The sequence below is a fragment of the Panthera tigris genome, chromosome D4 (genome assembly GCF_018350195.1).
Source record: "Panthera tigris isolate Pti1 chromosome D4, P.tigris_Pti1_mat1.1, whole genome shotgun sequence".
NCBI lineage: Eukaryota > Metazoa > Chordata > Mammalia > Carnivora > Felidae > Panthera > Panthera tigris.
Genome location: NC_056672.1, coordinates 113,478 through 136,564, shown reverse-complemented (window position 1 = coordinate 136,564; position 23,087 = coordinate 113,478). Strand labels below are relative to the sequence as shown.

Below are 23,087 nucleotides of genomic sequence, written 5' to 3'. Positions count from 1 at the left end.
GGAGAACGCACAAGTCAGTGAAAAGCCATCCCACGTCCATCTTTCGGAGGAATTAATATAGATACAATGTCCATACTACCCAAAGCCATCTAGAGATTCAGTGCAATCTTTATCAAGACTCCAATGCAATTTTTATGCAATTAGAAAAACATATCCTAAAATGTATTTGGAACCACAAAAAGACCCCAAGTAGCCAATGCAAGAAAGGACAAAATAGGAGGCACCACACTTCTTGATTTCAAGCTGCATTCTAACACAAAGAAATCAGGTATGTCACTGGCATAAGCACACACACAAGACAATGGAACGGAAACTGAGAGCCCAAACTAAACCCTTGCATGCACAGTAAACTAGTATTTGACAAGGGAGTCAAGAATACACAGCGGAGAAGGGTAGTCTCTTGAATAACTGGGGCTGGGGAAATTGAATATTCACATGTATAAGAATAAAGCTTAGCACCTTATGTTATACCACTCCAAGAATTAACTTGAAATGGATTAAAGATGTAAATGAATAGTATGGAAACAAAATTCTTCCTCATCGTTTCAGCTCTTACTATGCCAACACGGAGCTGTTGAGGTGGTGAAGGGTTGGGTGGAGAGTAGTCCTGGACATAGAGGCCTGTGTGTGTGGAACAGACTTTCTTTAGTAGTCTGGAATTATCCCTCTGATCCTTTAAGACTAGCTACTTCCTTCCCTACATTTGCAGGCACAGCTAGTACCATGCTGCCAGCAATGCACTGCTTTGTCTCCTCCAACTCTTAGAAATTCTAGGTGGGACCCAGTGGGAAGGGTGGAGTTTAGAAGCACTGATGCTGCCCTATTGAAACCAGGTGAGAGGAAGGAGACAGGTGCCATTCGGCTTCATTGGGTTTAGGTATGTTAGTGTTGGTGTTGGTGTTGGATTTTTCACCTTTTACCCTAACACATCTCAAAAGTTTAATTTCTGTCCTGCAGGTCCACGTGGTTTCCAGGATATTTCCTCCTTTCCCAGAAGTGCCCTCCATGTCATACCCCGTAGGCTGACATTTATCACCACCCATGGGCTTTGGACCACCCCCACCTTCTCCAAACTGGGGTCCTCTGGGACCTCATCTTCCTCCTCCACCATGTGGAAAGATGATATGATCAGTATGAGTTGACTTATAAAACATGTTTTGCCTATTACTTGTTATGTGTTTGGAGAAGATGCAGTGATGGCACCACAGGGCTTTCAGGTCAGCCTGAGGACAGTGTAATGTGCTTCAATTTCTCAGGAAATGCATGAAATGGGCAGTCATTTACACCTAGTGAGCTGGGCAACACGTGTCTCTGAGAAGGAAAGAGGCCTTACACATGCTGACAGACATAACACTCCCTAGTATGTAGCTTGTACAGAGACCATGTGCTGGGCTCTCTGAGGGATGAAACACACCCCTAACATACTTTCTAGCAAGTTGACACCTGAGCTGTTCACAGCTGCTTGATTAGTTATAAAAACACCTGAACCAGGGCCCTGTAAACCTTCCTCAAGAGACAGGATCAGATCTCCCTCTTGTCCTCAAGGGTCACCCGAGGCACATGAAAAACGGTCTGTCCCTGGTAAGGGACCTGAGAGTGTGAATGAGTTGAATATAATGAAACATGTTGCAAATGGCTTGTTTTTCTTCCACACAGTCTATGCAAGTCAGAATCAACCTCCATCCACCTCCATCCTTTATGAGACCTAAGACGTGATGCAGCTCCCATGGGAAATATCAGTTTTGTCTCTACCAAGGATGCAGAGAAAGACAAGGTAAATTCTGTTGCCCGTTTCAGTTGCAATGCTTTCTGGAAACTTTTATCTGGCCTTGTCTGGTTTTCTTCGTCCTCTGGTGTCTTTACTGTTTGATTTACGTGGTCACAAGCCTCCAGGCTTCTCCAATGTAACATCATCATGTTAGCTAGTGCCTCTGGACGCCACAAGTACATGGAGGCTGAAGACCACGTGGCTCTCACTTAGCGTTTGTGGAAATAACTTGAGGAGGATGACACTTCACTGCACCCTCAAGTCTTCTGGAGCGTCTGACTCCTTCCGCACCTTCTTTACACGGGATTATCCTGATTATTTTCACTTTTTCCTATTTCAGTGTAGGCCATGAATTTGTTCAGAATGTCTGCTATGAGCCTCATGACTGGAATAGATAAAAACTCTTTCCAACATTATATTGTGTGCTTTGTGCAGTGCTGAGGGTTCTTAGAAAAATTTCAGAATTCATTACTGGTCCTTCTGTGTTGGTAAATGTACAATAGAGAATTTCTCCAGTTGTCCCCTAGGTGGAAATACTCTGAATTTTAAGAAGTGGCACGTGTAATAAAAAATGTACGTGGAACTGCAGTGAAGGGAGAGAATCAGTGATTACCTGCAGGGCCAATACCTCACAGAGTTCTTCAGTTGTGTTTATATGAGTAGGTTCTCTTGTGTCCTGGGAGCAGTTGTAATTGGTACTTTGTCTCATGATACCTTATGGGAGTTTTGCCCCTGAAATTGAGACATGTTTCTGCTCATTCTTTTATGTAGAATTTCTACCTCCCTTTTACAATGGCACAAAATAGCTCTGCAACTCATATTGTATTTAAAAGCTGAATTACCTGTGAATTAAGATAAACATACTTGAGACCAATGAATATGCATAGGTAATGTGTTTCCTCAGAAAACACATTTCCAGGCCCCATGCAGGACTCCAGGAATCCCCATCTCCTCAGATGTCCCTGTGGCCTTGCACAGAAGATGTCTTTGTCAGGGAGGGAAGCAGAGTGAGGACAGGCGTGGGATGGCAGGTAGAGCTTTGACCTTGGGGTGGCCCTGGATCTCTGTGTGGTTCTGGTCATTTCTTTCATTCCTTCATGTTCTGTCTGTTCTCAATGTGCAAAGAAAAAGTCTTCAGATCTGGTGGAAGAGGACACCAGAGGGGTCCTGGACACAGAAGCCTGCCTCTCTGGAATACGTTCCTTTATTAGACTGGCATTACTGCCATCAATCTTCTAGAATAGGACTCCTTGGCTTTCTGCATTTGTAAACATGGGCAGTGATGTGTGGCGACAGTAGTTTTTACTTGTGGCATCTGGTACTTTCAGGCTATAGGTGGGACCTCATGGAAGGGTAGAGTTTTCTGACACTGATGCTCTGTTCTACTAGAACCCATGAATGAACAAGGGGCCAGGTGCTGACACCTGCTTCATTGTGTTTCAGCTCCTGTGGGCGTTCTGCTTCTGTCTGTCATACCAACACACCTGTCACTTCTGTAGGTCCCTATGGGTGCAAGAGGACCTCCTTCTTTCCCAGGTCCATCCCCCACAGATACCCTTTATCACTGTTCATGGGCTCTATGGGCTGCCTCCAGCTCCTTGATGTTCTCAGGGACAGGACCCACCACCTCCACCTCGACTATTTGTGAGATGAACTGAGCTGTATGAGTTGACATGTTCAGCACGTTCAGCTCTTGTGTTGTTGAGTCTTTGAGAAGACGTAGAGATGGCCTCACATGCTTTGTAATGCAAGGGTGCTGCTGGATGAGGACACTGTTAAGATTCCTCAAGTTTCTCAGGACATACATATGTTGGGCTGTGTCATTTCCATTACTGAGCTGGGCTGCATATATACTTTGTGGAGAAGGAAAGAGTCTTTTAATAGAAAAGCAGGCATATTAGTTCTGCAGATGTGCCCAGTACACAGTCCATATCCCTGGCTCTGTGAGAGATGAGGCAAACCCTTTTCCATCAGGGGCTTCAACTGTCCTAATGGGGAGAGAGTCACATGCGTTAAATTACATGGAACTTCTGGTCTACAATAATGGCAGCTCCAATAATGGGTCCTCAAGTACAAGAGACGGAGACATGAATCTCATGGGAATGAATTGGAGACTGTTCATGAGAAGGGAGAGCTGAGATGGTGCAGAGGGGACGGTGTTGGACTCAGTGAGATGGAATTGGAGGCCATTTGTGGCAGGGTCCACAACCTGGGCAGGGAGAGTGAGCGACGAGTAACATCCACCCAGAGCTGCTGTATGGGTTCAAGGATAGTTCATGCAGGTATCCTCTCTGAAATGTCATTGTGGCCAAAGTGCACCTAGTTCATTATCTAAATAAAGACTGTTGTTTCCCTTGGAGGTTCTCCTGAAGGTTCTGGATCCTTGTGAAAGAATGCCCTGGAGAATTGTGGTTTAACTTGGTTCTTATGGGATGCTTGTCTGCCTAAGTTTGTGTGCCTCTGTGAGACTAAATGTGATGAAGGGTTGTAGATTAGCTGTGTGGCTACCTTGGCCTTCAGCCTGAATCAGACTCTTAGCAGGAATTCAGGGTTGACCAGGAAACGCCCCTGCTGGAATCTTGTTACCACACCCCTGAACCTACTGTCATGACCCTGCATGAAGATTTGTATCTCTGAAACTTCCCTCACAATTTCTAGAGGCACTGCCTGAGATCCTGCTGTCTCAGCCCTAATGCCATCTCTCAGTGGGGCCATCTCAGAGCCTCAGCATTGTAATCTGAGAAGCAGGAACAATGTTGGTCTCTGAGGTCAGTGCGATGAAGAGGTGGTTAAGCACATAAGGAATTTGTAAAATGTATGGGATGAGTGGGCATTCACCCTTCTCAGGGTGGAAATGAATGTATCTGCACACAGAAGATCATCAACAGATGTTCATTCAGTTTCATGAAACTAAGGGTATAATGCCTGAGGTTGGGAGATTGGCAATTTCTCTTTCAAAAGATACAACAAAGACACCTGTGTTTTTTCTATTGAAATTCAGGTCCTACTTTACAAAGAAGGAAAAGATAAGTATGATAATGTGTATATTCAGGCATCTACATCTAAGATCTGGGGTAGACACACAAATGCAGCCACACAAATATGTGCTCATCCAAGGCCACAGATGTATTGTAGAAGACAAAATGCATAGAGGAGAACAGAAGATCCCTTTGCAATAACTCAAAATCACTTTGACGTAGAGGGCAATCCGTTTGAAATTTGAAGAGGACACTGAACCATTACAAACCAGCTATGGTTATTATATATTTAGAGATGGTGTCTAATCTGCCCCTTGGTCTGAATGCTTTCCCTGCCCACCCTGTCCACTCCTCTTTGTCCTTCCTAATGTCCCCTAATACACTTGTCACAGTTGTGTTTCTGTGTCAGCGTCTGCTTCCAGGAAAATCAACACTCATTCCCCATCAAGTGTACACTTTGGGGTTCCTGTATATGCAGTTAGCCAACACATAGTATGTACACGATTGGTGGAAGAAGACAGATCATTCTTTGGGGTTGTAATGCCTGGAAGGGACCTATGGTTCCATCTGAGGAGTTGGATACATCCTTTAGGGAGATCTGGTGGTGGTTGTTATATCTGTAGATAGATACTCATGAGCACACGGCGTGCGTGCTAGTTGATGGGGTTTGTGCTGATGAGGAGGGCAGGTATCTGTCTCCAGGAAAGGGTCTCTTCCGATGGTGAGGAATGGATTCAGGAGACCAGTAAGGAGGCCTTGCATTAACTCAGTTCTTGTGCCCTTGTGCACCTTACCAGCTGCCCCCAATAGCACCAATCCAGGTGGCCTCCAAGGGGGTAAATGGCACAGCTTTTGTGGTGAGTCACATGATGTCTCACAAAACTTCCCCTGTTGCCTTATTGAGGGATGGGGAGGGCAGAGCTCCATGGTCTGAGATAGGTTCCTTGGACACCACCCAGGAGAGTTGTGTGTAAGCATATGGCTCCTTCTCATCGGCCAAGCCAATCCACTTTGTCCCAGGGACACTGAACCCTGTGAGCCCCTTTTTCCTCCCAGCTTAGGGAAGCAGCCAGCCCTCCAAGAGCTTTTGGGTCATGGCTGGGCCACCAAGGGTAAATGTCTGGCTATCCACATGCTGCCAGCATTGCTCTAGCAAATGTCAACATGAGCAGCTGCTGTACAGGGGATTCTCCTTCATTGTGATCAGGGCCTGGGACAAAACAAAACATGAGAGAGGGAGAGACAGGAATGCCCTGTGCTCCTGGACAGGGCTGCATGCACAGAGCAGATATCCTGAAGCCTGGGGAGAGGTGGAGAAAGGGACAGGCAGGGAGAGAGACACTGAATTTGTGATAGGGGAATTGGGCAAGTCCTAGAGAGTGAAAGGAAGAAATAGAGATGTGGTTAGAGAGAAACAGAGACAAAGAGGAAGTACAAGGGGGAAAGTAGAGACCTGGTCCAGGAATGTGGATGGGGTGAGATGGGCCAGGGGAGAGGGGATGTATGAAGTGTCTCTGAGTGCTGGGGCAGAAATGGTAGGTATCATGGGCATCAGTTTTCCGTGACTCCAAGACTCCAACATCCCTGGGGCCAAGCTTTGCAGAGGCTATTGCATTTGAAAAGATGGGTATCCCTCATTTCTCCTGGAATTGTGGGGGCACAGCCTCATGTTCTGTCATAGAGAGGGATGTCTTGAGGGAGAGTGTGCTGCTCATTGGCAGGTAAACGCCAGAGCCTACCCTGTGGGGAGGGGACCCGGACCCATCTCCCTCACTGCCCCAGGCCCTGTTGGATTTCCCCAGCACTCCCTACCAGCTGGTCTTCCTCATGTTCTGAACCCAGGCATCAGGCATTGTGTTGCCCCCAGGTCCGGCAGTCTGTACCTGGCAGAGTTGAACTGCTGATATTGATAAAAAGTATTTGACAAGAAGGTCCATATTCTCCCTCTGGAACTAGCGGTGTGCATCAAGATCGTGGGTTTCTATCCTCCTGTCCACTGCCAAACTGAGGATGCCAGATGGTAGGTGAACCCTTTAAAACACCATATTCTTCTCTTACATCAAATTCAAAGACATTTTCTTGTCCCAGCTGTCTTTTAATTTTGAAGAGATGACAATTAGTAATTGAAGGCATAACGGTCCTATAGGAATTGGACATATATGACTGATGGACATTATTTCATACATCTATATCCCTAAAGCACATTTCATTGGAAATATTAGCCAAGTATACATACAGTAAATTCATAACAGATGTGTAGCTCCCTGTAAGTTGCATTCTGACCCTGTCACATATGTGTCATCAAAGATATTATTAGTGACTATTTAGATAAGCTCTCAACATCAAGATGTGATATTAGAGAATCTGGTATAAATGGAGTTTCACAGATTCTAAATTAGGAATGATTTTTTAAATTTATAATGTTTCTGTTTTTCTTTTTTGGAGACAGCCTGAGGGAGGAAGGGGGGAGAGAGAAGGAGACACCGAATCTGGGGCAAGCTCCAGGCTCTGAGCTGTCAGGACAGAACCTGACTCAGGGCTCAATCTCATGGACTGCAAGATCATGACCTGAGGGGAAGTCGGACGCCTAACTGACTAAGCCACCCAAGCGCCCCAGGAATGATAGTTCATTGGCAAAAAAACAGAAATTAAAGATAGCGTAAAGGGTGTCGACTTTTAATTGAAATATTCTTCACACATTTGTTGTATTAGTTTTAGGCATACATTTTAGTCATTCCATATGTCTATAAATTATGTTGTACTTCAGCACAAGTGTAGCTATCCTGTGAAAGCATGCAACAATATTATTACAGGATTGACTCTATTCCATTGGCTGTCCCTTGTATCCCTAGGACTCACTCATTCCATAGCTGGAAGCGGTTATCTCTCTCTAAGGTGTCAATTCTTTATCTAACCTAAATAGTCTGGTGGCAAACACAATTACTTGCTCAGCATGTGTAAATTGGCGGTCTATTTTTCTGTGGACATTGCTTAAAACATTACAAATGATGTCATTATGTTAATAAATTCTGTTTCATTCTTCACTCAAAAAAAAAAGGAGAAGGAAAAGGTTTCTTTGTGTCCCAGGCCCTGTCACTAAGACCCTTCCCATTGTGGAGAACAGGCTGAGTTGCCCAGAGCACCTTCAGTCCCTCAGCTGAGCGACCAGGGCCTTCAACATTGCAGGAATTCCCATGGTAGCCAGCAGAGAGAGCTCAAGCACCACAGACCCGGAGGGGCGGGTTCCTCTGCCTAGGCAGTGATGGCCAGCAGAGGGCGCACCATCGGCTTTTCTGACCCAGGGTACTTCAGAGCAGGAAGGGCTGCTGTTGCTCCCAGAGGACTCAGGGCCTCTGCCGCTGTCTCAGGACAGAGAGCAGAGCTGCGTTTCCAGCGGGTTCTGCCGCCCGCCCCAGGGGAGACCTTGGGAGCTTTGCAACAACTTGGCATCTCCTGAGTCGCCAGAGAGAAGCTGCCTTTTTGTACTGAGTGCTGAGGAGGGGGCGCTGGGTGGTTTCCCTGGGCAAGCTGGTTGCTAAGCAGCACAGGCCCTTGCATTTTCTGGGCTGTTCCCGTGTTTCATTCCTCCACTTACCGGACGTATTTTATTTTATTTTATTTTATTTTATTTTATTTTATTTTATTTTATTTTTTAATGTTTATTTATTTTTGAGACAGAGAGAGACAGAGCATGAATGGGGGAGGGGCAGAGAGAGAGGGAGACACAGAATCGGAAGCAGGCTCCAGGCTCTGAGCCATCAGCCCAGAGCCTGACGCGGGGCTCGAACTCACGAACCGTGAGATCGTGACCTGAGCCGAAGTCGGACGCTCAACCGACTGAGCCACCCAGGCGCCCCACCGGACGTATTTTATTAAAGGACTCGTGGATTGCGGGGTCCCACGACATCACCTCATAGATGCAGTCGATGGTTTGTTCAAGATTCAGGCTTGTTTCCAGGAAGAAACCCTGACAAATTCAGAAGAACGGGAGCTGCATTCCATTAGGACATGAATACACGAAATGTTTGTCTCAGGACCTTCTAGAAGAATGAGCTGGGACCCACTTTCCGAGTCCTGCTGGAACCAGAGACCGAGGTAAGGGCACAAACTGTCCCCCACATCATACATGCTTTTTAAAAAATTTATGGTTATTTTTCCAACCTAATGAAGTGATTGAAAACTACAGAAAACCTGGTAGGTAGGTGTCTTAACCTTATGTTATCTTTTACTTTAAATTGCACTTAGTAAACATACAGTGTAATATTAGTTTCAGGAGTACAATATAGAGCAACACGTCCACGCGTCACCTGGTGCTCATCCCAGGTGCACTTCTTAATCCCCAGCAGCTGTTTCATCCATTCCCCCACCTCACTGTGGAACCCCTCAGTTTGTTTTCTAGTTAAGAGTCTGTTTGTCACTGTCTCCCCTCCCCCCGCCTTTGTTTTGTTTTATTTCCATGTGTTAGTGAAATCATCTGGTATTTGTGTTTCTCTGATAGGCTTATTTCACCCAGCATAACATTCTCTCGCTCCATCCACCTCGTGGAAAATGACAAGATTTCATGTTTTTACGGCTAAATAATATTACATTCCATATACTACATCTCAGTTTTATTCATCAGTTGATGGATGCTTGGTCAGTTTCCGTAATTTGGTGTAGAAAATGCTGCTGTAAACATCATGGTGCATGTATCCCTTTGAAGAATTATTTTTGTATTCTTTCTGTAAATACCTCATAGTGAAATTGCTGGATCGTAACATAGTTCTATTTCCATTTTTTTTTGACGAATCTCCATGATGTTTTCCAGAGTGGCTGCACCAGTTTTCATTCCTTCCCACAATGCAAGAAGGTTTCTCTTTCCCCACAGCCTTGTCAACACCTGCTGTTTCATCATTCATTGATTTTAGTCATTCTGACAGATGTGCCGTGTTATCTCATTGTACTTTTGAATTGTATTTCCCTGAAGATGAATAATGCTGAGCTTCTTTTCATGTGTCTCTTGGCTATGTTTATGTCTTCCTTGGGAAAATTTCCATTCATGTCATCTGCCCATTTTTAATTGGATTTCTCATTTTTTGGGTGTATACCTTTATATATTTTGGACGGTAACCCTTTATCAGATGTCGTTTACAAATATTATTCTGTAGGTGTTTTAGTTTTGTTGATTATTTCCTTGGTGACAGAAGCTTTTTATTTTTATGAAGTCCCATTATTTTTGCTTGTGTTTCCCTTACCTCAGGAGATATATCTACAAAGATGTTTGTACAGCCAATGTCAAATAAGATACTGCCTGTGTTAGGTATCCTCTGGGATTATTATGGTTTCAGGTTTCACACATAGGTCTTTATCCGTGTTGGATTTATTTTTGTGTATGTTGTAAGAAAGTGGTCCATTGTTGTTTTTGTTTTGTTTTCCAGGTTGCTGTCTAGTTTTTCCAAAACCATATGTTGAGGATACTTTTTTAAAGTTTATGTATTTATTTTTGAAAGAGAGAGAGAGCATGCAGAAGAGGGGCAGAGAGAAATGGAGAGGGAGAATCCCAAGCATGCTCTGCACTGCCCTGAGATCATGATCTGAGCTGAATCCACAATCACACGCTTTGGAGCCACACATGTGTCCCAAGAGTATCTTTTTTTCCCCATTGGATATCCTTTCCTGCTTTGTTGAGAATTAATTGACCATATACGTGTGAGTTCATGTCTGGGTTTCCGTTCTATTGATCTCTGCGTCTGTGTTTTTGTTGTTGTTGTTGTTGTTGGTTGCCAGTACCATACTGTTCTGTTCAGTACAGCTTTGTAATATAACCTAAGGTCTAGAAGTGTGATGACTCCAGCTTTAGTTTTGGTCTTCAATTTCTTTTGGCTGTTTGGGGTCTTTGTCATTCCATACAAATTTTGGGATTATTCTAGTTCTGTGACAAATGTTTTGTTTGTGTGGTAGGGATTTCATTATATGTGTAGATTGTTTTGTGGAGTGTAGACCTTTTAACAGTATTTTGTTCTTCATATCCATGAACATGAAATGTGTTTCCTTTACTTTGTGTCCTCTTCCATTTCTTTCATCAGTGTTTCATAGCCTTTAGAGTACAGATCTTTTACCTCTTTAGTTAGGTTTATTCCAGGTATTTTGGGGTATTTGGTGCACCTGTCAATGGGATTGATCCCTTACTTTCTCTTTCTGTTAATTCATTATTCATCTACAGAAATGCAATAGATTTATGTACATTGATTTCTGTATATTTTGATTTGTCGAATTCATATAGCAATTCTAACAATTTTGAGGGGAGTCTTTCATGTTTTTTATAGAAAGTATCATGTCAGTTCCAAATAGCGAAAGTTCTATTTCTTCCTTGCCAATTTGAATGCCTCTTATTTCTTTTTGTTGTCTGATTGCTGTGGCTAGGACTTCTAGTACTATGTGGAATAAATGGTGAGAGGGAACATCCCTGTCTTGTCCCTGACGTTGGAGGAACAACTTTCAATTTTTCCCCATTGAGGATGAGATGAGCTGTGGGTTTTTCATAGATGACCTTTATTATGTGCAGGTAGGTTGAGTCCCAATCTACTTGCTAGGGGGTTTTATCGTGAATGGATGTGACATTTTGTCAAATCGTTTTCCTGCATGTCTTGAAAGCATCATATTGTTCTTATCCTTTCTTCTATTACTGTGGTGCATCATGTTGATTGATCTGTGAATGTGGAACCATGCTTGCAGCCCAGAAATATATCCCACTTGATTATGGTAAATGATTATATTAATGTATTGTTGACTTTAATTTGAAGGTATTTTGATGTGAATTTATGCATACATACTCATCGCCGTATTGGTCTGTAGTTTTATTTAAAATTTTTTAAACATATTTAAAATATTTACTTAGAGACATAGAGTACATAAAAGTGAGGGAGGGGCAGAGAGACAGGGAGAGAGAGAATCCTGGCCATGCTCCACACTGTCAGCACAGGGTCCAACGTGGGACTCGAACCCATGCGCTGTAAGATAATGTCCTAATCCGAAATTAAGAGTTGGACACTAAGCCGACCGAGCCACACAGGCGCCCTGGCAGTTTTCCTGTTTAGTGGAGGCTTTATCTGGTTTTGGTATCAGGGTAATGATGGCCTCATAAGATGAATTTGTAAGTTTTCCTTCTTTTTTTATTTTTTGTAATAATTCAAGAAGAATACATATTATCTCTTCCTTAAATGGATGGTAGAATTCATTACTGAAGCCATCTGACACTGAACTCTTGTGTTGGGGGGATTTTTTTATTACTGATTTAATTTCTTTCTGTTTTCAGATTTTATGTATCCTCCCATTTCAGTTTTGGTAGTTTGTGTGTTTCTAGGAATTTGTCCATTTTTCTCAGAGTGTCCAATTTGTTGCATATAGTTTTTCATAATATTATCTTCTAACTGTATTTTTGTGGTGTTGACTGTTATTTCTCCTGTGTTATTTGTGATTTTATTTACTTGAGTCCTTTCCTTCTTCTTTGTGAAAAGTATGCCTAGGAGGTTTTCATGTTGATTACTGTTTTCAAGGAACCAGCCCCTGGTTTCATTGATTTGGTCTAGTGTCTTTTTGGTTTGTATATCCCTTATTTCTGCCTTAATCTCTATTATTTCCTTCCTTGGCTGTTCTTCTCATTCCTTTAGTTATAAGTTAGGATTGTTTGGGATTTTTCTTGCTCTTTATGGTAGGCTTGTACTGCTATATACTTCCATCATAGACTGCTTCTGCCGCATTCCAAATATTTTTACCAGTGTATTTTCATTTTCATTTGTTTCAGTGTATTTTCTCATTGATTTCCTGTTTGACCCATTCATTTGGTAGCATGTTATTTAACCTCCCTTTATTTGTGGCCTTTCCCCCTGTGTGTGTGTGTGTGTGTGTGTGTGTGTGTGTGTGTGTGTGCGCGCGTGTGCATGGTTAACTTCAAGTTTCCTAGCTTTGTGGTCAGAAAAAATGCGTGGTCTGATCTCTGTCTTTGGGTACCTGTTGAGGCCTGATTTGTGACCTAGAATGTGATCAATTCTGGAGAATGCCCCATGTGCACTTAAAAAGAATGTGTACTCTGTCATTTTAACATGGAGTGTTCTGAATATATCTGTTAAACCCATCTGGTCCAGTGTGTCATTCAAAGCCATTGTTTCCTTGTTGATTTTCTGTTTACAGGTTCTGTCCATTGATGTGAGTGATGTGTTAAAGTCCTCTACTATTGTTATATTATTATAAATGAGTTCCTTTATGGTTGTTGTTCAATGTTTTATATACTTGGTGGTTGCATGTTGGGGGCATCAAAATTTACAATCATTGGATCTTCTTTTTTGGTTGTCCCCTTAATATGAGATAGTGTTCATCTTCATCTCTTGTTACAGCTTTATTTATTTTTTAAATTTAAGTCTTAGTTGACATACAGTGCATTCTCGGATTCGGGAGTAGAATTCAGTGATTCATCCCTTACATACAACATCCAGTGCTCATCACAACAAGTGCTATTCTGAATACAGGTCCCCCATCTAGCCCAGAGCCGACCCATCTCCCTCCATGAACCTTCACTTTTTTTTCTCTATCATTAAGAGACACATGTGGTTTGTTACCACTCTTCTCTTTTCCTGCCCCCTTCCCATGTTTTCATCTGTTTTGTTTCTTAAATTCCACATGAGTGAAATCATATATTTGTCTTTCTCTGATTGACAAATTTCATTTAGCATAACACATTCTAGCTCCATCCACATCGTTGCAAATGGCAGGATTTCATTCTTTTTGAAGCTGAGACATATTTGATTGTATATACATATGTATGTATGTGTGTATGTACACACATACATACATATACACACATGCATATACATGAATACACAGACACACACATACACAGACCCCACAACTTCTTTATACCTTCATCACTTGTTGGATACTTGGGCTTTCTCCATAATTTGGCTACTGTTGATAAAGCTGCTATAAATATTGGGTGCATGCAATTTTACTACTAGGTATTGGCCTAAAGGGTACCAAACTGCAGTCTCGGTTTTAAAGTTTTTTTGCCCGATATAAGTATTGCTACTGGGTTTCTTTTGATATTATTGGCATGATAAATATTTTTTCATTCTCTCAATTTAAATCTGCAGGTGACTTAAGTCCAAATAAGGCTTTGTAGGCAGCACCTAGATAGGCCTTGTTTTTTTTTGTTTGTTTGTCTCTTTTCTTTTCTTTTCTTTTTTTTTTTGTCCATTCTGACCCCCTATCCAATGTCTTTTGATTGGAGCATTTAGTCGATTTACATTCAGAGTAATTATTGATAGGTATATATTTAGTGCCCTACTAGTTGTTTTGCCATTGTATCTTGATGTTTTCTCTGATCCTTTCTTGTCTGTAACAATTTTGGTCTTTCATTTCCACTCAAAGAGTCTGATTTAAATATTCTTTTCTTTTGACTGGTAGTACATTTCTTTACTTATTTTTAATATTTCTTCTTTTTTAAAATTTAAGCCCAAGTTAGTTACCTAATAGTGGAATACAGTTTAAGGATTAGAATTTAGTGATCCATCAATTACAAAATATATCCAGTACTCATCCCAAGTTCTGTCCATAATGCCCATCACCCATTTAACCCATACCCCTATTCAGTAACCCTCCAGGAACTCTGAGCTTCTTCCCTCTATTTATGGTGTCTTATCGTTTGACTCCATCTCTGTTTGTATCTTATTTTTGCTTTCCTTTCACTACGTTCTTCAGTGTTATGAATTCTCTCATCTGTGGAATTTAATATGATGTGTGTCTTTCTCTGACATATTTTGCTTATCATAATAAAGTCCAGTTCACTCCACGTTGTTGCAAATAGCAACATTTCACTCCTTTTGATCGCCGAGTAATATTCCATTGTATGAATATACCACATCTTCTTTATCCATTCATCTGTCAATGGTCATTTGGCCTCTTTGCATAATGTAGCTATTGTTGATAATGCTGCTATAAACATTGGAGTGCATGTGCCACTTCGAGTCAGCGTTAGTGTATCCTTTGTGTAAATACCTAGTAGTGCAATTTCTGGGTCCTAGTTCAGTTCTATTTTTGGTTTTTGTAACGAATCTCCATACTATTTTCCAGAGTGGCTACACCATTTTGCATTCCCACCAGCATTGCAAAACCTTTGCCTTTGCATCCTTGCCAACATCTGTCGTTTCCTGAGATGTTAATTTTAGCCATTCTGATAGGCGTGAGGGGATATCTCATTATGGTTTTGATGTGTATTTCACTTATGAGGAATGAGGTTAAGCATCTTTTCAAGTGTGACCAATCTGGATGTCATGTTTGTTAAAGTGTCTCTTCATGTCTTTTGCCCATTTCTTCACTAGATTATTTGGTTTTTGGGTGTTGAGTGTGATAATTTTTTATAGATTTTGGATACTAACCCTTTATCTGATATGTCACCTGCAAATATCTTCTCCCATTCCATTCACTTGCCTTTTAGTTTTGCTGATTGTGTCCTGTGCTGTGCAGAAGCTTTTTATCTTGATGTCCCAATAGTTTATTTTGGTTTTTATTGCCCTTGCTTCTGGAGACATGACAAACAAGAAGTTGTTGCGGTCAGGATCAAAGAGGTAGGTTGCCTGTTTTCTCCTCTAGGATTTTGATGGTTTCTTGGCTTACATTTAGATCTTTCATCCATTTTGAGGTGTGTGTGTGTGTGTGTGTGTGTGTGTGTGTGTGTGTGAGAGAGAGAGAGAGAGAGAGAGAGAGAGAGAGAAGTTTAAGAACATAGTCCAGGTTCATACTTCTCACTGTTCAGTTTTCCCAGTACCATTTGCTGAAGAGACTTTTCTTTTTCCTTTGGATATTCTTTCCTGCTTTGTGAAAGATTATTCAGCCATATGTTTGAGGCTCCATTTCTGGGTTCCCTATTCTGGTCCTTTGATCTATGTGTCTGTTTTTGTGCCCGTACCATACTGTCTTGATGATTGCGGCTTTCTAATGCACCATAAAGTCCAGAATTGTAATGTCTCCATCTTTGTTTTTCTTTTTCAACATGACTTTGGCTCTTTGGGGTCTTTTCTGGTTCCATACAATTTTAGGATTGTTGTTTCTAGCTCTGTGAAAAATGCTGGTGTTATTTTGATAGGAATTGCATTGAATTTGTCGATTGCTTTGGGTAGTATTGACATTTTCTTTTTCAATATATGAAGTTTATTGTCAAATTGGTTTCCATACAACACCCACTGCTCATCCCAAAAGGTTCCCTCCTCAATACCCATCACCCACCCTCCCCTCCCTCCCACCCCCCATCTACCCTCAGTTTGTTCTCAGTTTTTAACAGTCTCTTATGCTTTGGCTCTCTCCCACTCTAACCTCTTTTTTTTTTCCTTCCCCTCCCCCATGGGTTTCTGTTAAGTTTCTCAGGATCCACATAAGAGTGAAACCATATGGTATCTGTCTTTCTCTGTATGGCTTATTTCACTTAGCATCACACTCTCCAGTTCCATCCACGTTGCTACAAAGGGCCATATTTCATTCTTTCTCATTGCCACGTAGTACTCCATTGTGTATATAAACCACAAATTCTTTATTCATCAGTTGATGGACATTAAGGCTCTTTCCATAATTTGGCTATTGTTGAGAGTGCTGCTATAAACATTGGGGTACAAGTGCCCCTATGCATCAGTACTCCTGTATCCCTTGGGTAAATTCCTAGCAGTGCTATTGCTGGGTTATAGGGTAGGTCTATTTTTAATTTTCTGAGGAACCTCCACACTGCTTTCCAGAGAGGCTGCACCAATTTGCATTCCCACCAACAGTGCAAGAGGGTTCCCGTTTCTCCACATCCTCTCCAGCATCTATGGTCTCCTGATTTGTTCATTTTGGCCACTCTGACTGGTGTGAGGTGGTATCTGAGTGTGGTTTTGATTTGTATTTCCCTGATAAGGAGCGACGTTGAACATCTTTTCATGTGCCTGTTGGCCATCCAGATGTCTTCTTTAGAGAAGTGTCTATTCATGTTTTCTGCCCATTTCTTCACTGGGTTATTTGTTTTTCGGGTGTGGAGTTTGGTGAGCTCTTTATAGATTTTGGATACTAGCCCTTTGTCCAATATGTCATTTGCAAATATCTTTTCCCATTCCGTTGGTTGCCTTTTAGTTTTGTTGGTTGTTTCCTTTGCTGTGCAGAAGCTTTTTATCTTCATAAGGTCCCAGTAATTCATTTTTGCTTTTAATTCCCTTGCCTTTGGGGATGTGTCAAGTAAGAGATTGCTACGGCTGAGGTCAGAGAGGTCTTTTCCTGCTTTCTCTCTAGGGTTTTGATGGTTTCCTGTCTCACATTCAGGTCCTTTATCCATTTTGAATTTATTTTTGTGAATGGTGTAAGAAAGTGGTCTAGTTTCAACCTTCTGCATGTTGCTGTCCAGTTCTCCCAGCACCATTTGTTAAAGAGACTGTCTTTTTTCCATTGGATGTTCTTTCCTGCTTTGTCAAAGATTAGTTGGCCATACGTTTGTGGGTCTAGTTCTGGGGTTTCTATTCTATTCCATTGGTCTATGTGTCTGTTTTTGTGCCAATACCATGCTGTCTTGATGATTACAGCTTTGTAGTAGAGGCTAAAGTCTGGGATTGTGATGCCTCCTGCTTTGGTCTTCTTCTTCAAAATTACTTTGGCTATTCAGGGCCTTTTGTGGTTCCATATGAATTTTAGGATTGTTTGTTCTAGTTTCGAGAAGAATGCTGGTGCAATTTTGATTGGGATTGCATTGAATGTGTAGATAGCTTTGGGTAGTATTGACATTTTGACAATATTTATTCTTCCAATCCATGAGAAGGGAATGTCTTTCCATTTCTTTATATCTTCTTCATTTACCTTCATAAGCTTTCTATAGTTTTCAGCCTACAGATCTTTTACATCTTTGGTTAGATTTATTCCTAGGTATTTTATGCTTCTTGGTGCAATTGTGAATGGGATCAGTTTCTTTATTTGTCTTTCTGTTGCTTCATTGTCAGTGTATAAGAACGCAACTGATTTCTGTACGTTGATTTTGTATCCTGCAACTTTGCTGAATTCATGTATCAGTTCTAGCAGACTTTTGGTGGAGTCTGTCGGATTTTCCATGTATAATATTATGTCATCTGCAAAAAGCGAAAGCTTGACTTCATCTTTGCCAATTTGGATGCCTTTGATTTCCTTTTGTTGTCTGATTGCTGATGCTAGAACTTCCAACACTATGTTAAACAACAGCGGTGAGAGTAGGCATCCCTGTCGTGTTCCTGATCTCAGGGAAAAGCTCTCAGTTTTTCCCCATTGAGGATGATGTTAGCTGTGGGCTTTTCATAAATGGCTTTTATGATGTGTAAGTATGTTCCTTCTATCCCGACTTTCTCAAGGTTTTTATTAAGAAAGGGTGCTGAATTTTGTCAAAGGCCTTTTCTGCATCGATTGACAGGATCATATGGTTCTTCTCTTTTTTTTTTTTTATTAATGTGATGTATCACGTTGACTGATTTGTGAATGTTGAACCAGTCCTGCATCCCAGGAATGAATCCCACTTGATCATGGTGAATAATTCTTTTTATATGCTGTTGAATTCGATTTGCTAGTATCTTATTGATAATTTTTGCATCCATATTCATCAGGGATATTGGCCTGTAGTTCTCTTTTTTTACTGGGTCTCTGTCTGGTTTAGGAATCAAAGTTATACTGGCTTCATAGAATGAGTCTGGAAGTTTTCCTTCCCTTTCTATTTCTTGGAATAGCTTGAGAAGGATAGGTATTATCTCTGCTTTAAACGTCTGCTAGAACTCCCCTGGGAAGTCATCTGGTCCTGGACTCTTATTTGTTGGGAGATTTTTGATAACCGATTCAATTTCTTCGCTGGTTATGGGTCTGTTCAAGCTTTCTGTTTCCTCCTGATTGAGTTTTGGAAGAGTGTGGGTGTTTAGGAATTTGTCCATTTCTTCCAGGTTGTCCAATTTGTTGGCATATAATTTTTCATAGTATTCCCTGATAATTGTTTGTATCTCTGAGGGATTGGTTGTAATAATTCCATTTTCATTCCTGATTTTATCTATTTGGGTCATCTCCCTTTTCTTTTTGAGAAGCTTGGCTAGAGGTTTGTCAATTTTATTTTTTCAAAAAACCAACTCTTGGTTTCATTGATCTGCTCTACCGTTTTTTTAGATTCTATATTGTTTATTTCTGCTCTGATCTTTATTATTTCTCTTCTTCTGCTGGGTTTGGGGTGTCTTTGCTGTTCTGCTTCTATTTCCTTTAGGTGTGCTGTTAGATTTTGTATTTGGGATTTTTCTTGTTTCTTGAGATAGGCCTGGATTGCAATGTATTTTCCTCTCAGGACTGCCTTCGCTGCATCCCAAAGCGTCTGGATTGTTGTATTTTCATTTTCGTTTGTTTCCATATATTTTTTAATTTCTTCTCTAATTGCCTGGTTGACCCACTCATTCTTTAGTAGGGTGTTCTTTAACCTCCATGCTTTTGGAGGTTTTCCAGACTTTTTCCTGTGGTTGATTTCAAGCTTCATAGCATTGTGGTCTGAAAGTATGCATGGTATAATTTCAATTCTTGTAAACTTATGAAGGGCTGTTTTGTGACCCAGTATGTGATCTATCTTGGAGAATGTTCCATGTGCACTCGAGAAGAAAGTATATTCTGTTGCTTTGGGATGCAGTGTTCTAAATATATCTGTCAAGTCCATCTGATCCAATGTATCATTCAGGGCCCTTGTTTCTTTATTGACCGTGTGTCTAGATGATCTATCCATTTCTGTAAGTAGGGTGTTAAAGTCCCCTGCAATGACCACATTCTTATCAATAAGGTTGCTTATGTTTATGAGTAATTGTTTTATATATTTGGGGGCTCCGGTATTCGGCGCATAGATATTTATAATTGTTAGCTCTTCCTGATGGATAGACCCTGTAATTATTATATAATGCCCTTCTTCATCTCTTGTTACAGCCTTTAATTTAAAGTCTAGTTTGTCTGATATAAGTATGGCTACTCCAGCTTTCTTTTGGCTTCCAGTAGCATGATAAATAGTTCTCCATCCCCTCACTCTCAATCTAAAGGTGTCCTCAGATCTAAAATGAGTCTCTTGTAGACAGCAAATAGATGGGTCTTGTTTTTTTATCCATTCTGATACCCTATGTCTTTTGGTTGGCGCATTTAATCCATTTACATTCAGTGTTATTATAGAAAGATACGGGTTTAGAGTCATTGTGATGTCTGTATGTTTTATGCTTGTAGTGATGTCTCTGGTACTTTGTCTCACACGATCCCCCTTAGGATCTCTTGTAGGGCTGGTTTAGTGGTAACAAATTCCTTCAGTTTTTGTTTGTTTGGGAAGACCTTTATTTCTCCTTCTATTCTAAATGACAGACTTGCTGGATAAAGGATTCTCGGCTGCATATTTTTTCTGTTTAGCACACTGAAGATCTCGTGCCAATCCTTTCTGGCCTGCCAAGTTTCAAAAGAGAGATCAGTCACGAGTCTTATAGGTCTCCCTTTATATGTGAGGGCACGTTTATCCCTTGCTGCTTTCAGAATTTTCTCTTTATCCTTGTATTTTGCCAGTTTCACTATGATATGTTGTGCAGAAGATCGATTCAAGTTACATCTGAAGGGAGTTCTCTGTGCCTCTTGGATTTCAATGCCTTTTTCCTTCCCCAGTTCAGGGAAGTTCTCAGCTATGATTTCTTCAAGTACCCCTTCAGCACCTTTCCCTCTCTCTTCCTCCTCTGGGATACCAATTATGCGTATATTATTTCTTTTTAGTGTATCACTTAGTTCTCTAATTTTCCCCTCATACTCCTGTATTTTTTTTATCTCTCTTTTTCTCAGCTTCCTCTTTTTCCATAACTTTATCTTCTAGTTCACCTATTCTCACCTCTGCCTCTTCAATCCGAGCGTCGTCGTTTCCATTTTGTTTTGCATTTCTTTTAAAGCGCTTTTCAGCTCCTCGTGACTGTTCCTTAGTCCCTTGATCTCTGTAGCAAGAGATTCTCTGCTGTCCTCTATACTGTTTTCAAGCCCAGTGATTAATTTTATGACTATTATTCTAAATTCTCTTTCTGTTATATTATTTAAATCCTTTTTGATCAGTTCATTAGCTGTTGTTATTTCTGGAGATTCTTCTGAGGGGAATTCTTCCGTTTGGTCATTTTGGATAGTCCCTGGAGTGGTGAGGACCTGCAGGGCACTTCCCCTGTGCTGTGGTGTATAACTGGAGTTGGTGGGCGGGGCCACAGTCAGACCTGATGTCTGTCCCCAGCCCACCGCTGGGGCCACAGTCAGACTGGTGTGTACCTTCTCTTCCCCTCTCCTAGGGGCGGGATTCACTGTGGGGTGGCATGGCCCGTCTGGGCTACTTGCACACTGCCAGGCTTGTGGTGCTGGGGATCTGACGTATTAGCTGGGGTGGGTAGGCAAGGTGCATGGGGGCAGGAGGGGCAGGCTAGCTCGCTTCTCCTTAGGTGATCCACTTCAGGAGGGGCCCTGTGGCAGCGGGAGGGAGTCAGATCCACTGCCGGAGGTTTGGCTCCGCAGAAGCACAGAGTTGGGTGTTTGTGCAGAGCGAGCAAGTTCCCTGGCAGGAGCTGGTTCCCTTTGGGATTTTGGCTGGGGGATGGGCGGGGGAGATGGCGCTGGCGAGCACCTTTGTTCCCCACAAACTGAGCTCTGTCATCTGGGGGCTCAGCAGCTCTCCCTCCCTTTGTCCTCCACCTTCCCACTTTCTGAGCAGAGCTGTTAACTTATGACCTCCCAGACGCTAAGTCGCGCTTGCTGTCGGAACACACTCCGTCCAGCCCCTCCGCTTTTGCCAGCCATACTCGGGGGCTCTGCTTGGCTGGGGGCTCTGCTTGGCCGGCAGGCTGCCCCTCCGCCCTGGCTCCCTCCCGCCAGTCCGTGGAGCACACACTGCCTAGCTGCCCTTCCTACCCTCTTCCCTGGGCCTCTCGTCTGCGCTTGGCTCCGGGGACTCCGTTCTGCTAATCCTCTGGCAGTTTTCTGGGTTATTTAGGCAGGTGTAGGTGGAATCTAAGTGATCAGCAGGATGCGCGGTGAGCCCAGCGTCCTCCTATGGCGCCATCTTCCAACCTCCTCTAGTATTGACATTTTGACAATATTTGTTCTTCTAATCCACGTGCATGGGATTTTTTTTTCATTTTTTTGTGTCTTCTTCAACTTCTTTTATAGACGTTGTATGGTTTGTTCTTTTAATGTTTTTAATGTTTATTTATTTTTGAGAGAGAGTGAGCGAGCAAGCGAGAGCACATGACCAGGGGAGGGGTAGAGAGAGAGAGGGAGACACAGACTCTGAGGCAGGCCCCAGACTCTGAGCTGTCAGCACAGATCCCGTCGAGGGACTCAATCCCACAAATGCAGGATCATGTCCAGAACTGACGTTCTTAACGCACTTAACCAACTGAGCCACCCAGGAGACCCTCTATTGTTTTAACTGTATTGATCTTTTCCTTCTTTGGTTGGGTTTATCCCTGGGTATTTTATGGTTTTCAGTGCAGTTATAAATGACATCAATTCCTTGATTTCTCTTTCTGTTGATTCATTACTGGTGTATAGAAATGCAATCAACTTCTGCATATTGATCTTATATTCTGATACTTTCCTGAATTCCTGTATTAATCCTAGAAGTTTTTTGGTGGAGTCGTTTGGATTTTCCACGGAGAGTATCGTGTCTGTGAGCAGGGAAAGATTGACTCATCCTTGCCAACTTGGACACCTTGTATTCTTTTTGAGGTCTGATTGCTGAGGCTAGGACTTCCAACAGTATGGTGAATAATAGTGCTGAGAGTGGACATCCCTGTCGTGTTCCTGACCTTAGGGGGAAAGGTCTCAGTTTTTCGCGATTGAAGATGATATTAGCTGTGGGACTTTTGTATCTGGATATTCTCATGTTGAGGCACGATACTTCTATCCCTCCTTTCATGAGGTTTTTTTTCAGCAAGAAAGGATGCTGCTGCATTTTGTCAAATGTTTATTCTGCATCTATTGAGGAGATCATTTGGTTGTTATCCTTTCTTTTATCAATGTGATATATCACATCAGTTGATTTGCAGATATTGAATCTATTGTGCATCCCAGGAATAAAATCCACCTCATTGTGCTGAATAATCCTTTTTATGTATTGTTGGATCCAGTTTGCTACTTTTTGTTGAGAATTTTTGCATCCAGGGTCATCAGGGAAATTGGCCTGTAGTTTTCCTTTCTGGTGGGGTCTTTGTCCAGTTTGGACTCAAGGCCAAGCTGGCCTCATAGAATGAGTTTGGAAGTGTTCCTTCCATTTCTCTGGCCATGACCTTATCTTGTTCTTTCATTTGGGATGCATTCCT

At 42.0% G+C, this 23,087-nt stretch overlaps 1 long non-coding RNA gene across 1 annotated transcript in view; it reads left to right on the top strand.

Annotated features, from left to right (window-relative positions):
• The window catches only part of LOC107179777, a 39,718-nt gene that overhangs the window by 2,267 nt on the left and 14,364 nt on the right, over positions 1 to 23,087 (top strand). The window contains exons 2-3 of the long non-coding RNA XR_006210696.1: positions 1,657 to 1,774; positions 8,625 to 8,841. This is a non-coding gene — a long non-coding RNA (uncharacterized LOC107179777). The remainder of the gene's footprint in view (positions 1 to 1,656; positions 1,775 to 8,624; positions 8,842 to 23,087) is intronic.